Below are 12707 nucleotides of genomic sequence, written 5' to 3' on the forward strand. Positions count from 1 at the left end.
TTCGGGAACAGGCTCTGCCGAGGATGCGCACCGTGAGATGTTTCTTCTCTGGGCAAGCACAGATCCCAATGTCTGTTGTGCCTGTGACTAGGCTGCAGGGGGAAGGTGAAGACCAGCAACAGCTTTCAGGGCTGCCACCTTCCGTGTGGGACAAGGAGCCGGACGTTTGCCTTTTCGGGAACAGGCTCTGCCGAGGATGCGCACCGTGAATGGTTGCGTATTTGGGAAAGCAGAGATTCCCAGTGCGGTTGTGCCTGTGAATAGGCTGCACGGGGAAGGTGAAGACCAGCAACAGCTTTCAGGGCTGCCACCTGCCGTGTGGGACAAGGAGCCGGACGTTTGCCTTTTCGGGAACAGGCTCTGCCGAGGATCTGCACCGTGAGAGATTGCATCTGTGGGAAAGCACAGATCCCAATGTCTGTTGTGCCTGTGAATAGGCTGCACGGGGAAGTTGAAGACCAGCAACAGCTTTCAGGGCTGCCACCTTCCGTGTGGGACAAGGAGCCGGACGTTTGCCTTTTCGGGAACAGGCTCTGCCGAGGATGCGCACCGTGAATGATTGCATCTTTGGGAAAGCAGAGATTCCCAGTGCGGTTGTGCCTGTGACTAGGCTGCAGGGGGAAGGTGAAGACCAGCAACAGCTTTCAGGGCTGCCACCTGCCGTGTGGGACAAGGAGCCGGACGTTTGCCTTTTCGGGAACAGGCTCTGCCGAGGATGCGCACCGTGAGAGATTTCTTCTCTGGGCAAGCACAGATCCCAATGTCTGTTGTGCCTGTGAATAGGCTGCAGGGGGAAGGTGAAGACCAGCAACAGCTTTCAGGGCTGCCACCTTCCGTGTGGGACAAGGAGCCGGACGTTTGCCTTTTCGGGAACAGGCTCTGCCGAGGATTATCACCGTGAGTGATTGCGTCTTTGGGAAAGCACAGATTCCCAACGCGGTTGTGCCTGTGACTAGGCTGCAGGGGGAAGGTGAAGACCAGCAACAGCTTTCAGGGCTGCCACCTTCCGTGTGGGACAAGGAGCCGGACGTTTGCCTTTTCGGGAACAGGCTCTGCCGAGGATGCGCACCGTGAGAGATTGCGTGTTTGGGAAAGCACAGATCCCAATATCTGTTTTTCCTGTGAGTGGGATCCACGGGGAAGGTGAAGACCAGCAACAGCTTTCAGGGCTGCCGCCTTCCGTGTGGGACAAGGAGCCGGACGTTTGCCTTTTCGGGAACAGGCTCTGCTGCGTTTTACCACCGTGAATGGTTACATCTTTGGGAAAGCAGAGATTCCCAGTGCGGTTGTGCCTGTGAATAGGCTGCACGGGGAAGGTGAAGACCAGCAACAGCTTTCCGGGCTGCCACCTTCCGTGTGGGACAAGGAGCCGGACGTTTGCCTTTTCGGGAACAGGCTCTGCTGAGGTTTAGCACCGTGAATGATTGCATCTTTGAGAAAGCACAGATCCGAATACCTGTTGTGCCTGTGAACAGGCTGCCCGGGGAAGGTGAAGACCAGCAACAGCTTTCAGGGCTGCCACCTTCCGTGTGGGACAAGGAGCCGGACGTTTGCCTTTTCAGGAACAGGCTCTGCCGAGGATGCGCACCGTGAATGATTGCATCTTTGGGAAAGCAGAGATTGCCAGTGCGGTTGTGCCTGTGAATAGGCTGCACGGGGAAGGTGAAGACCAGCAACAGCTTTCAGGGCTGCCACCTGCCGTGTGGGAGAAGGAGCCGGACGTTTGCCTTTTCGGGAACAGGCTCTGCCGAGGATTAGCACCGTGAGTGATTGCATCTGTGGGAAAGCAGAGATTCCCATTGCGGTTGTGCCTGTGAATAGGCTGCACGGGGAAGTTGAAGACCAGCAACAGCTTTCAGGGCTGCCACCTTCCGTGTGGGACAAGGAGCCGGACGTTTGCCTTTTCGGGAACAGGCTCTGCCGAGGATGCGCACCGTGAATGATTGCATCTTTGGGAAAGCAGAGATTCCCAGTGCGGTTGTGCCTGTGACTAGGCTGCAGGGGGAAGGTGAAGACCAGCAACAGCTTTCAGGGCTGCCACCTGCCGTGTGGGACAAGGAGCCGGACGTTTGCCTTTTCGGGAACAGGCTCTGCCGAGGATGCGCACCGTGAGAGATTTCTTCTCTGGGCAAGCACAGATCCCAATGTCTGTTGTGCCTGTGAATAGGCTGCAGGGGGAAGGTGAAGACCAGCAACAGCTTTCAGGGCTGCCACCTTCCGTGTGGGACAAGGAGCCGGACGTTTGCCTTTTCGGGAACAGGCTCTGCCGAGGATTATCACCGTGAGTGATTGCGTCTTTGGGAAAGCACAGATTCCCAACGCGGTTGTGCCTGTGACTAGGCTGCAGGGGGAAGGTGAAGACCAGCAACAGCTTTCAGGGCTGCCACCTTCCGTGTGGGACAAGGAGCCGGACGTTTGCCTTTTCGGGAACAGGCTCTGCCGAGGATGCGCACCGTGAGAGATTGCGTGTTTGGGAAAGCACAGATCCCAATATCTGTTTTTCCTGTGAGTGGGATCCACGGGGAAGGTGAAGACCAGCAACAGCTTTCAGGGCTGCCGCCTTCCGTGTGGGACAAGGAGCCGGACGTTTGCCTTTTCGGGAACAGGCTCTGCTGCGTTTTACCACCGTGAATGGTTACATCTTTGGGAAAGCAGAGATTCCCAGTGCGGTTGTGCCTGTGAATAGGCTGCACGGGGAAGGTGAAGACCAGCAACAGCTTTCCGGGCTGCCACCTTCCGTGTGGGACAAGGAGCCGGACGTTTGCCTTTTCGGGAACAGGCTCTGCTGAGGTTTAGCACCGTGAATGATTGCATCTTTGAGAAAGCACAGATCCGAATACCTGTTGTGCCTGTGAACAGGCTGCCCGGGGAAGGTGAAGACCAGCAACAGCTTTCAGGGCTGCCACCTTCCGTGTGGGACAAGGAGCCGGACGTTTGCCTTTTCAGGAACAGGCTCTGCCGAGGATGCGCACCGTGAATGATTGCATCTTTGGGAAAGCAGAGATTGCCAGTGCGGTTGTGCCTGTGAATAGGCTGCACGGGGAAGGTGAAGACCAGCAACAGCTTTCAGGGCTGCCACCTGCCGTGTGGGAGAAGGAGCCGGACGTTTGCCTTTTCGGGAACAGGCTCTGCCGAGGATTAGCACCGTGAGTGATTGCATCTGTGGGAAAGCAGAGATTCCCATTGCGGTTGTGCCTGTGAATAGGCTGCACGGGGAAGGTGAAGACCAGCAACAGCTTGCAGGGCTGCCACCTTCCGTGTGGGACAAGGAGCCGGACGTTTGCCTTTTCAGGAACAGGCTCTGCCAAGGATTAGCACCGTGAATGTTTGCATCTTTGGAAAAGCAGAGATTCCCAGTGCGGTTGTGCCTGTGAAAAAGCTGCACGGGGAAGGTGAAGACCAGCAACAGCTTTCCGGGCTGCCACCTGCCGTGTGGGACAAGGAGCCGGACGTTTGCCTTTTCGGGAACAGGCTCTGCCGAGGATGCGCACCGTGAGAGATTGCATGTTTGGGAAAGCACAGATCCCAATATCTGTTTTTCCTGTGAGTGGGCTGCACGGGGAAGGTGAAGACCAGCAACAGCTTTCAGGGCTGCCACCTGCCGTGTGGGACAAGGAGCCGGACGTTTGCCTTTTCGGGAACAGGCTCTGCCGAGGATGCGCACCGTGAGATGTTTCATCTCTGGGCAAGCACAGATCCCAATGTCAGTTGTGCCTGTGAATAGGCTGCAGGGGGAAGGTGAAGACCAGCAACAGCTTGCAGGGCTGCCACCTGCCGTGTGGGAGAAGGAGCCGGAGGTTTGCCTTTTCGGGAACAGGCTCTGCCGAGGATGCGCACCTTGAGTGATTGCATCTTTGAGAAAGCAGAGATTCCAGTATCTGTTGTGCCTGTGAATAGGCTGCACGGGGAAGTTGAAGACCAGCAACAGCTTTCAGGGCTGCCACCTTCCGTGTGGGACAAGGAGCCGGACGTTTGCCTTTTCGGGAACAGGCTCTGCCGAGGATTAGCACCGTGAGTGATTGCGTTACTGGGAAAGCAGAGATTCCCAGTGCGGTTGTGCCTGTGAATAGGCTGCAGGGGGAAGGTGAAGACCAGCAACAGCTTGCAGGGCTGCCGCCTTCCGTGTGGGACAAGGAGCCGGACGTTTGCCTTTTCAGGAACAGGCTCTGCCGAGGATTAACACCGTGAATGATTGCATCTTTGGAAAAGCAGAGATTCCCAGTGCGGTTGTGCCTGAGAATAGGCTGCACGGGGAAGGTGAAGACCAGCAACAGCTTTCAGGGCTGCCACCTGCCGTGTGGGACAAGGAGCCGGACGTTTGCCTTTTCGGGAACAGGCTCTGCTGAGGTTTAGCACCGTGAATGATTGCATCTTTGAGAAAGCAGAGATTCCAATGTCTGTTGTGCCTGTGAATAGGCTGCAGGGGGAAGGTGAAGACCAGCAACAGCTTTCCGGGCTGCCACCTTCCGTGTGGGACAAGGAGCCGGACGTTTGCCTGTTCGGGAACAGGCTCTGCTGAGGTTTAGCACCGTGAATGGTTACATCTATCGGAAAGCAGAGATTCCCAGTGCAGTTGTGCCTGTGAACAGGCTGCACGGGGAAGGTGAAGACCAGCAACAGCTTTCCGGGCTGCCACCTGCCGTGTGGGACAAGGAGCCGGACGTTTGCCTTTTCGGGAACAGGCTCTGCCGAGGATGCGCACCGTGAATGATTGCATCTGTGGGAAAGCAGAGACTCCCAGTGCGGTTGTGCCTGTGAATAGGCTGCACGGGGAAGGTGAAGACCAGCAACAGCTTTCAGGGCTGCCACCTTCCGTGTGGGACAAGGAGCCGGACGTTTGCCTTTACGGGAACAGGCTCTGCTGAGGTTTAGCACCGTGAATGGTTACATCTTTCGGAAAGCAGAGATTCCCAGTGCGGTTGTGCCTGTGAATAGGCTGCACGGGGAAGGTGAAGACCAGCAACAGCTTTCCGGGCTGCCGCCTTCCGTGTGGGATGAGCCGGACGTTTGCCTTTTCGGGAACAGGCTCTGCTGAGGTTTAGCACCGTGAATGATTGCATCTGTGGGAAAGCACAGATCCCAATATCTGTTGTGCCTGTGACTAGGCTGCACGGGGAAGGTGAAGACCAGCAACAGCTTTCAGGGCTGCCACCTGCCGTGTGAGATAAGGAGCCGGACGTTTGCCTTTTCGGGAACAGGCTCTGCCGAGGATGCGCACCGTGAGTGATTGCATCTTTGGGAAAGCAGAGATTCCCAGTGCGGTTGTGCCTGTGAATAGGCTGCACGGGGAAGGTGAAGACCAGCAACAGCTTTCAGGGCTGCCACCTGCCGTGTGGGACAAGGAGCCGGACGTTTGCCTTTTCGGGAACAGGCTCTGCCGAGGATGCGCACCGTGAGATGTTTCTTCTCTGGCCAAGCACAGATCCCAATGTCTGTTGTGCCTGTGAATAGGCTGCACGGGGAAGGTGAAGACCAGCAACAGCTTTCCGGGCTGCCACCTTCCGTGTGGGACAAGGAGCCGGACGTTTGCCTTTTCGGGAACAGGCTCTGCCGAGGATTAACACCGTGAATGATTGCATCTTTGGAAAAGCAGAGATTCCCAGTGCGGTTGTGCCTGTGAATAGGCTGCACGGGGAAGGTGAAGACCAGCAACAGCTTTCAGGGCTGCCACCTGCCGTGTGGGACAAGGAGCCGGACGTTTGCCTTTTCGGGAACAGGCTCTGCCGAGGATCTGCACCGTGAGAGATTGCATCTGTGGGAAAGCACAGATCCCAATGTCTGTTGTGCCTGTGAATAGGCTGCACGGGGAAGTTGAAGACCAGCAACAGCTTGCAGGGCTGCCACCTTCCGTGTGGGACAAGGAGCCGGACGTTTGCCTTTTCGGGAACAGGCTCTGCCGAGGATGCGCACCGTGAATGATTGCATCTTTGGGAAAGCAGAGATTCCCAGTGCGGTTGTGCCTGTGAATAGGCTGCACGGGGAAGGTGAAGACCAGCAACAGCTTTCAGGGCTGCCACCTTCCGTGTGGGACAAGGAGCCGGACGTTTGCCTTTACGGGAACAGGCTCTGCTGAGGTTTAGCACCGTGAATGGTTACATCTTTCGGAAAGCAGAGATTCCCAGTGCGGTTGTGCCTGTGAATAGGCTGCAGGGGGAAGGTGAAGACCAGCAACAGCTTTCCGGGATGCCGCCTTCCGTGTGGGATGAGCCGGACGTTTGCCTTTTCGGGAACAGGCTCTGCTGAGGTTTAGCACCGTGAATGATTGCATCTTTGGGAAAGCACAGATCCCAATATCTGTTGTGCCTGTGAGTAGGCTGCACGGGGAAGGTGAAGACCAGCAACAGCTTTCAGGGCTGCCACCTTCCGTGTGGGACAAGGAGCCGGACGTTTGCCTTTTCGGGAACAGGCTCTGCCGAGGATGCGCACCGTGAGATGTTTCTTCTCTGGGCAAGCACAGATCCCAATGTCTGTTGTGCCTGTGACTAGGCTGCAGGGGGAAGGTGAAGACCAGCAACAGCTTTCCGGGCTGCCACCTTCCGTGTGGGACAAGGAGCCGGACGTTTGCCTTTTCGGGAACAGGCTCTGCCGAGGATGCGCACCGTGAATGGTTGCGTATTTGGGAAAGCAGAGATTCCCAGTGCGGTTGTGCCTGTGAATAGGCTGCACGGGGAAGGTGAAGACCAGCAACAGCTTTCAGGGCTGCCACCTGCCGTGTGGGACAAGGAGCCGGACGTTTGCCTTTTCGGGAACAGGCTCTGCCGAGGATCTGCACCGTGAGAGATTGCATCTGTGGGAAAGCACAGATCCCAATGTCTGTTGTGCCTGTGAATAGGCTGCACGGGGAAGTTGAAGACCAGCAACAGCTTTCAGGGCTGCCACCTTCCGTGTGGGACAAGGAGCCGGACGTTTGCCTTTTCGGGAACAGGCTCTGCCGAGGATGCGCACCGTGAATGATTGCATCTTTGGGAAAGCAGAGATTCCCAGTGCGGTTGTGCCTGTGAATAGGCTGCACGGGGAAGGTGAAGACCAGCAACAGCTTTCAGGGCTGCCACCTTCCGTGTGGGACAAGGAGCCGGACGTTTGCCTTTTCGGGAACAGGCTCTGCCGAGGATGCGCACCGTGAGAGATTGCGTGTTTGGGAAAGCACAGATCCCAATATCTGTTTTTCCTGTGAGTGGGCTCCACGGGGAAGGTGAAGACCAGCAACAGCTTTCAGGGCTGCCGCCTTCCGTGTGGGACAAGGAGCCGGACGTTTGCCTTTTCGGGAACAGGCTCTGCTGAGGTTTAGCACCGTGAATGATTGCATCTGTGGGAAAGCAGAGATTGCCAGTGCGGTTGTGCCTGTGAATAGGCTGCACGGGGAAGGTGAAGACCAGCAACAGCTTTCCGGGCTGCCACCTTCCGTGTGGGACAAGGAGCCGGACGTTTGCCTTTTCGGGAACAGGCTCTGCTGAGGTTTAGCACCTTGAATGATTGCATCTTTGAGAAAGCACAGATCCGAATACCTGTTGTGCCTGTGAACAGGCTGCACGGGGAAGGTGAAGACCAGCAACAGCTTTCAGGGCTGCCACCTGCCGTGTGGGACAAGGAGCCGGACGTTTGCCTTTTCAGGAACAGGCTCTGCCAAGGATTAGCACCGTGAATGATTGCATCTTTGGAAAAGCACAGATTCCCAGTGAAGTTGTGCCTGTGAATAAGCTGCACGGGGAAGGTGAAGACCAGCAACAGCTTTCCGGGCTGCCACCTTCCGTGTGGGACAAGGAGCCGGACGTTTGCCTTTTCGGGAACAGGCTCTGCCGAGGATGCGCACCGTGAGAGATTGCATGTTTGGGAAAGCACAGATCCCAATATCTGTTTTTCCTGTGAGTGGGCTGCACGGGGAAGGTGAAGACCAGCAACAGCTTTCAGGGCTGCCACCTGCCGTGTGGGACAAGGAGCCGGACGTTTGCCTTTTCGGGAACAGGCTCTGCCGAGGATGCGCACCGTGAGATGTTTCATCTCTGGGCAAGCACAGATCCCAATGTCAGTTGTGCCTGTGAATAGGCTGCAGGGGGAAGGTGAAGACCAGCAACAGCTTGCAGGGCTGCCACCTGCCGTGTGGGAGAAGGAGCCGGACGTTTGCCTTTTCGGGAACAGGCTCTGCCGAGGATGCGCACCTTGAGTGATTGCATCTTTGAGAAAGCAGAGATTCCAGTATCTGTTGTGCCTGTGAATAGGCTGCACGGGGAAGGTGAAGACCAGCAACAGCTTTCAGGGCTGCCACCTTCCGTGTGGGACAAGGAGCCGGACGTTTGCCTTTTCGGGAACAGGCTCTGCCGAGGATTAGCACCGTGAGTGATTGCGTTACTGGGAAAGCAGAGATTCCCAGTGCGGTTGTGCCTGTGAATAGGCTGCAGGGGGAAGTTGAAGACCAGCAACAGCTTTCAGGGCTGCCGCCTTCCGTGTGGGACAAGGAGCCGGACGTTTGCCTTTTCAGGAACAGGCTCTGCCGAGGATTAACACCGTGAATGATTGCATCTTTGGAAAAGCAGAGATTCCCAGTGCGGTTGTGCCTGAGAATAGGCTGCACGGGGAAGGTGAAGACCAGCAACAGCTTTCAGGGCTGCCACCTGCCGTGTGGGACAAGGAGCCGGACGTTTGCCTTTTCGGGAACAGGCTCTGCTGAGGTTTAGCACCGTGAATGATTGCATCTTTGAGAAAGCAGAGATTCCAATGTCTGTTGTGCCTGTGAATAGGCTGCAGGGGGAAGGTGAAGACCAGCAACAGCTTTCCGGGCTGCCACCTTCCGTGTGGGACAAGGAGCCGGACGTTTGCCTTTTCGGGAACAGGCTCTGCTGAGGTTTAGCACCGTGAATGGTTACATCTATCGGAAAGCAGAGATTCCCAGTGCGGTTGTGCCTGTGAACAGGCTGCACGGGGAAGGTGAAGACCAGCAACAGCTTTCAGGGCTGCCACCTTCCGTGTGGGACAAGGAGCCGGACGTTTGCCTTTACGGGAACAGGCTCTGCTGAGGTTTAGCACCGTGAATGGTTACATCTTTCGGAAAGCAGAGATTCCCAGTGCGGTTGTGCCTGTGAAAAGGCTGCAGGGGGAAGGTGAAGACCAGCAACAGCTTTCCGGGCTGCCGCCTTCCGTTTGGGATGAGCCGGACGTTTGCCTTTTCGGGAACAGGCTCTGCTGAAGTTTAGCACCGTGAATGATTGCATCTGTGGGAAAGCACAGATCCCAATATCTGTTGTGCCTGTGAGTAGGCTGCACGGGGAAGGTGAAGACCAGCAACAGCTTTCCGGGCTGCCACCTGCCGTGTGAGATAAGGAGCCGGACGTTTGCCTTTTCGGGAACAGGCTCTGCCGAGGATGCGCACCGTGAGTGATTGCATCTTTGGGAAAGCAGAGATTCCCAGTGCGGTTGTGCCTGTGAATAGGCTGCACGGGGAAGGTGAAGACCAGCAACAGCTTTCAGGGCTGCCACCTTCCGTGTGGGACAAGGAGCCGGACGTTTGCCTTTTCGGGAACAGGCTCTGCCGAGGATTAGCACCATGAGATATTACTTCTCTGGGCAAGCACAGATCCCAATGTCTGTTGTGCCTGTGAATAGGATGCACGGGGAAGGTGAAGACCAGCAACAGCTTTCAGGGCTGCCACCTGCCGTCTGGGACAAGGAGCCGGACGTTTGCCTTTTCGGGAACAGGCTCTGCCGAGGATGCGCACCGTGAATGATTGCATCTTTGGGAAAGCAGACATTCCCAGTACGGTTGTGCCTGTGAATAGGCTGCACGGGGAAGGTGAAGACCAGCAACAGCTTTCAGGGCTGCCACCTTCCGTGTGGGACAAGGAGCCGGACGTTTGCCTTTTCGGGAACAGGCTCTGCTGAGGTTTAGCACCGTGAATGATTGCATCTTTGGGAAAGCAGAGATTCCCAGTGCGGTTGTGCCTGTGAATAGGCTGCACGGGGAAGGTGAAGACCAGCAACAGCTTTCAGGGCTGCCACCTGCCGTGTGGGACAAGGAGCCGGACGTTTGCCTTTTCGGGAACAGGCTCTGCCGAGGATGCGCACCGTGAGTGATTGCATCTGTGGGAAAGCAGAGATTCCCAGTGCGGTTGTGCCTGTGAATAGGCTGCAGGGGGAAGGTGAAGACCAGCAACAGCTTTCAGGGCTGCCACCTTCCGTGTGGGACAAGGAGCCGGACGTTTGCCTTTTCGGGAACAGGCTCTGCCGAGGATGCGCACCGTGAATGAGTGCATCTGTGGGAAAGCAGAGATTCTCAGTGCGGTTGTGCCTGTGAATACGCTGCACGGGGAAGGTGAAGACCAGCAACAGCTTTCAGGGCTGCCACCTGCAGTGTGGGACAAGGAGCCGGACGTTTGCCTTTTCGGGAACAGGCTCTGCCGAGGATCTGCACCGTGAGAGATTGCATCTGTGGGAAAGCACAGACCCCAATGTCTGTTGTGCCTGTGAATAGGCTGCACGGGGAAGGTGAAGACCAGCAACAGCTTGCAGGGCTGCCGCCTTCCGTCTGGAGAAGGAGCCGGACGTTTGCCTTTTCGGGAACAGGCTCTGCCGAGGATGCGCACCGTGAGTGATTGCATCTGTGGGAAAGCAGAGATTCCCAGTGCGGTTGTGCCTGTGAATAGGCTGCACGGGGAAGGTGAAGACCAGCAACAGCTTTCAGGGCTGCCACCTGCCGTGTGGGACAAGGAGCCGGACGTTTGCCTTTTCGGGAACAGGCTCTGCCGAGGATGCGCACCGTGAGAGATTGCGTCTTTGGGAAAGCACAGATCCCAATATCTGTTTTTCCTATGAGCGGGCTCCACGGGGAAGGTGAAGACCAGCAACAGCTTTCAGGGCTGCCGCCTTCCGTGTGGGACAAGGAGCCGGACGTTTGCCTTTTCGGGAACAGGCTCTGCCGAGGATGCGCACCGTGAGATGTTTCTTCTCTGGGCAAGCACAGATCCCAATGTCTGTTGTGCCTGTGAATAGGCTGCAGGGGGAAGGTGAAGACCAGCAACAGCTTTCAGGGCTGCCACCTTCCGTGTGGGAAAAGGAGCCGGACGTTTGCCTTTTCGGGAACAGGCTCTGCCGAGGATGCGCACCGTGAGATGTTCCTTCTCTGGGCAAGCAGAGATCCCAAAACCTGTTGTGCCTGTGAATAGGCTGCAGGGGGAAGATGAAGACCAGCAACAGCTTGCAGGGCTGCCACCTTCCGTGTGGGACAAGGAGCCGGACGTTTGCCTTTTCGGGAACAGGCTCTGCCGAGGATGCGCACCGTGAGATGTTCCTTCTCTGGGCAAGCACAGATCCCCAAAACTGTTGTGCCTGTGAGTAGGCTGCACGGAGAAGGTGAAGACCAGCAACAGCTTTCAGGGCTGCCGCCTTCCGTGTGGGACAAGGAGCCGGACGTTTGCCTTTTCGGGAACAGGCTCTGCCGAGGATGCGCACCGTGAATGATTGCATCTTTGGGAAAGCAGAGATTCCCAGTGCGGTTGTGCCTGTGAATAGGCTGCAGGGGGAAGGTGAAGACCAGCAACAGCTTTCCGGGCTGCCACCTTCCGTGTGGGACAAGGAGCCGGACGTTTGCCTTTTCGGGAACAGGCTCTGCCGAGGATTAGCACCGTGAATGATTGCATCTTTGAGAAAGCACAGATCCGAATACCTGTTGTGCCTGTGAACAGGCTGCATGGGGAAGGTGAAGACCAGCAACAGCTTGCAGGGCTGCCACCTTCCGTGTGGGACAAGGAGCCGGACGTTTGCCTTTTCGGGAACAGGCTCTGCCGAGGATGCGCACCGTGAATGATTGCATCTTTGGGAAAGCAGAGATTCCCATTGCGGTTGTGCCTGTGAATAGGCTGCACGGGGAAGGTGAAGACCAGCAACAGCTTTCAGGGCTGCCACCTGCCGTGTGGGACAAGGAGCCGGACGTTTGCCTTTTCGGGAACAGGCTCTGCCGAGGATTAGCACCGTGAGTGATTGCATCTGTGGGAAAGCAGAGATTCCCATTGCGGTTGTGCCTGTGAATAGGCTGCACGGGGAAGTTGAAGACCAGCAACAGCTTGCTGGGCTGCCGCATTCCGTGTGGGACAAGGAGCCGGACATTTGCCTTTTCGGGAACAGGCTCTGCCGAGGATGCGCACCGTGAGATGTTTCTTCTCTGGGCAAGCAAAGATCCCAATGTCTGTTGTGCCTGTGAGTAGGCTGCACGGAGAAGGTGAAGACCAGCAACAGCTTTCAGGGCTGCCGCCTTCCGTGTGGGACAAGGAGCCGGACGTTTGCCTTTTCGGGAACAGGCTCTGCCGAGGATGCGCACCGTGAGTGATTGCGTATTTGGGAAAGCAGAGATTCCCAGCGCGGTTGTGCCTGTGAATAGGCTGCAGGGGGAAGGTGAAGACCAGCAACAGCTTGCAGGGCTGCCACCTGCCGTGTGGGACAAGGAGCCGGACGTTTGCCTTTTCGGGAACAGGCTCTGCCGAGGATGCGCACCGTGAGAGATTTCTTCTCTGGGCAAGCACAGATCCCAATGTCTGTTGTGCCTGTGAATAGGCTGCAGGGGGAAGGTGAAGACCAGCAACAGCTTTCAGGGCTGCTACCTTCCGTGTGGGACAAGGAGCCGGACGTTTGCCTTTTCGGGAACAGGCTCTGCTGAGGTTTAGCACCGTGAATGATTGCATCTTTGAGAAAGCACAGATCCGAATACCTGTTGTGCCTGTGAA

The sequence above is a fragment of the Haliaeetus albicilla genome, chromosome 26 (assembly GCF_947461875.1).
Source record: "Haliaeetus albicilla chromosome 26, bHalAlb1.1, whole genome shotgun sequence".
Lineage (NCBI taxonomy): Eukaryota > Metazoa > Chordata > Aves > Accipitriformes > Accipitridae > Haliaeetus > Haliaeetus albicilla.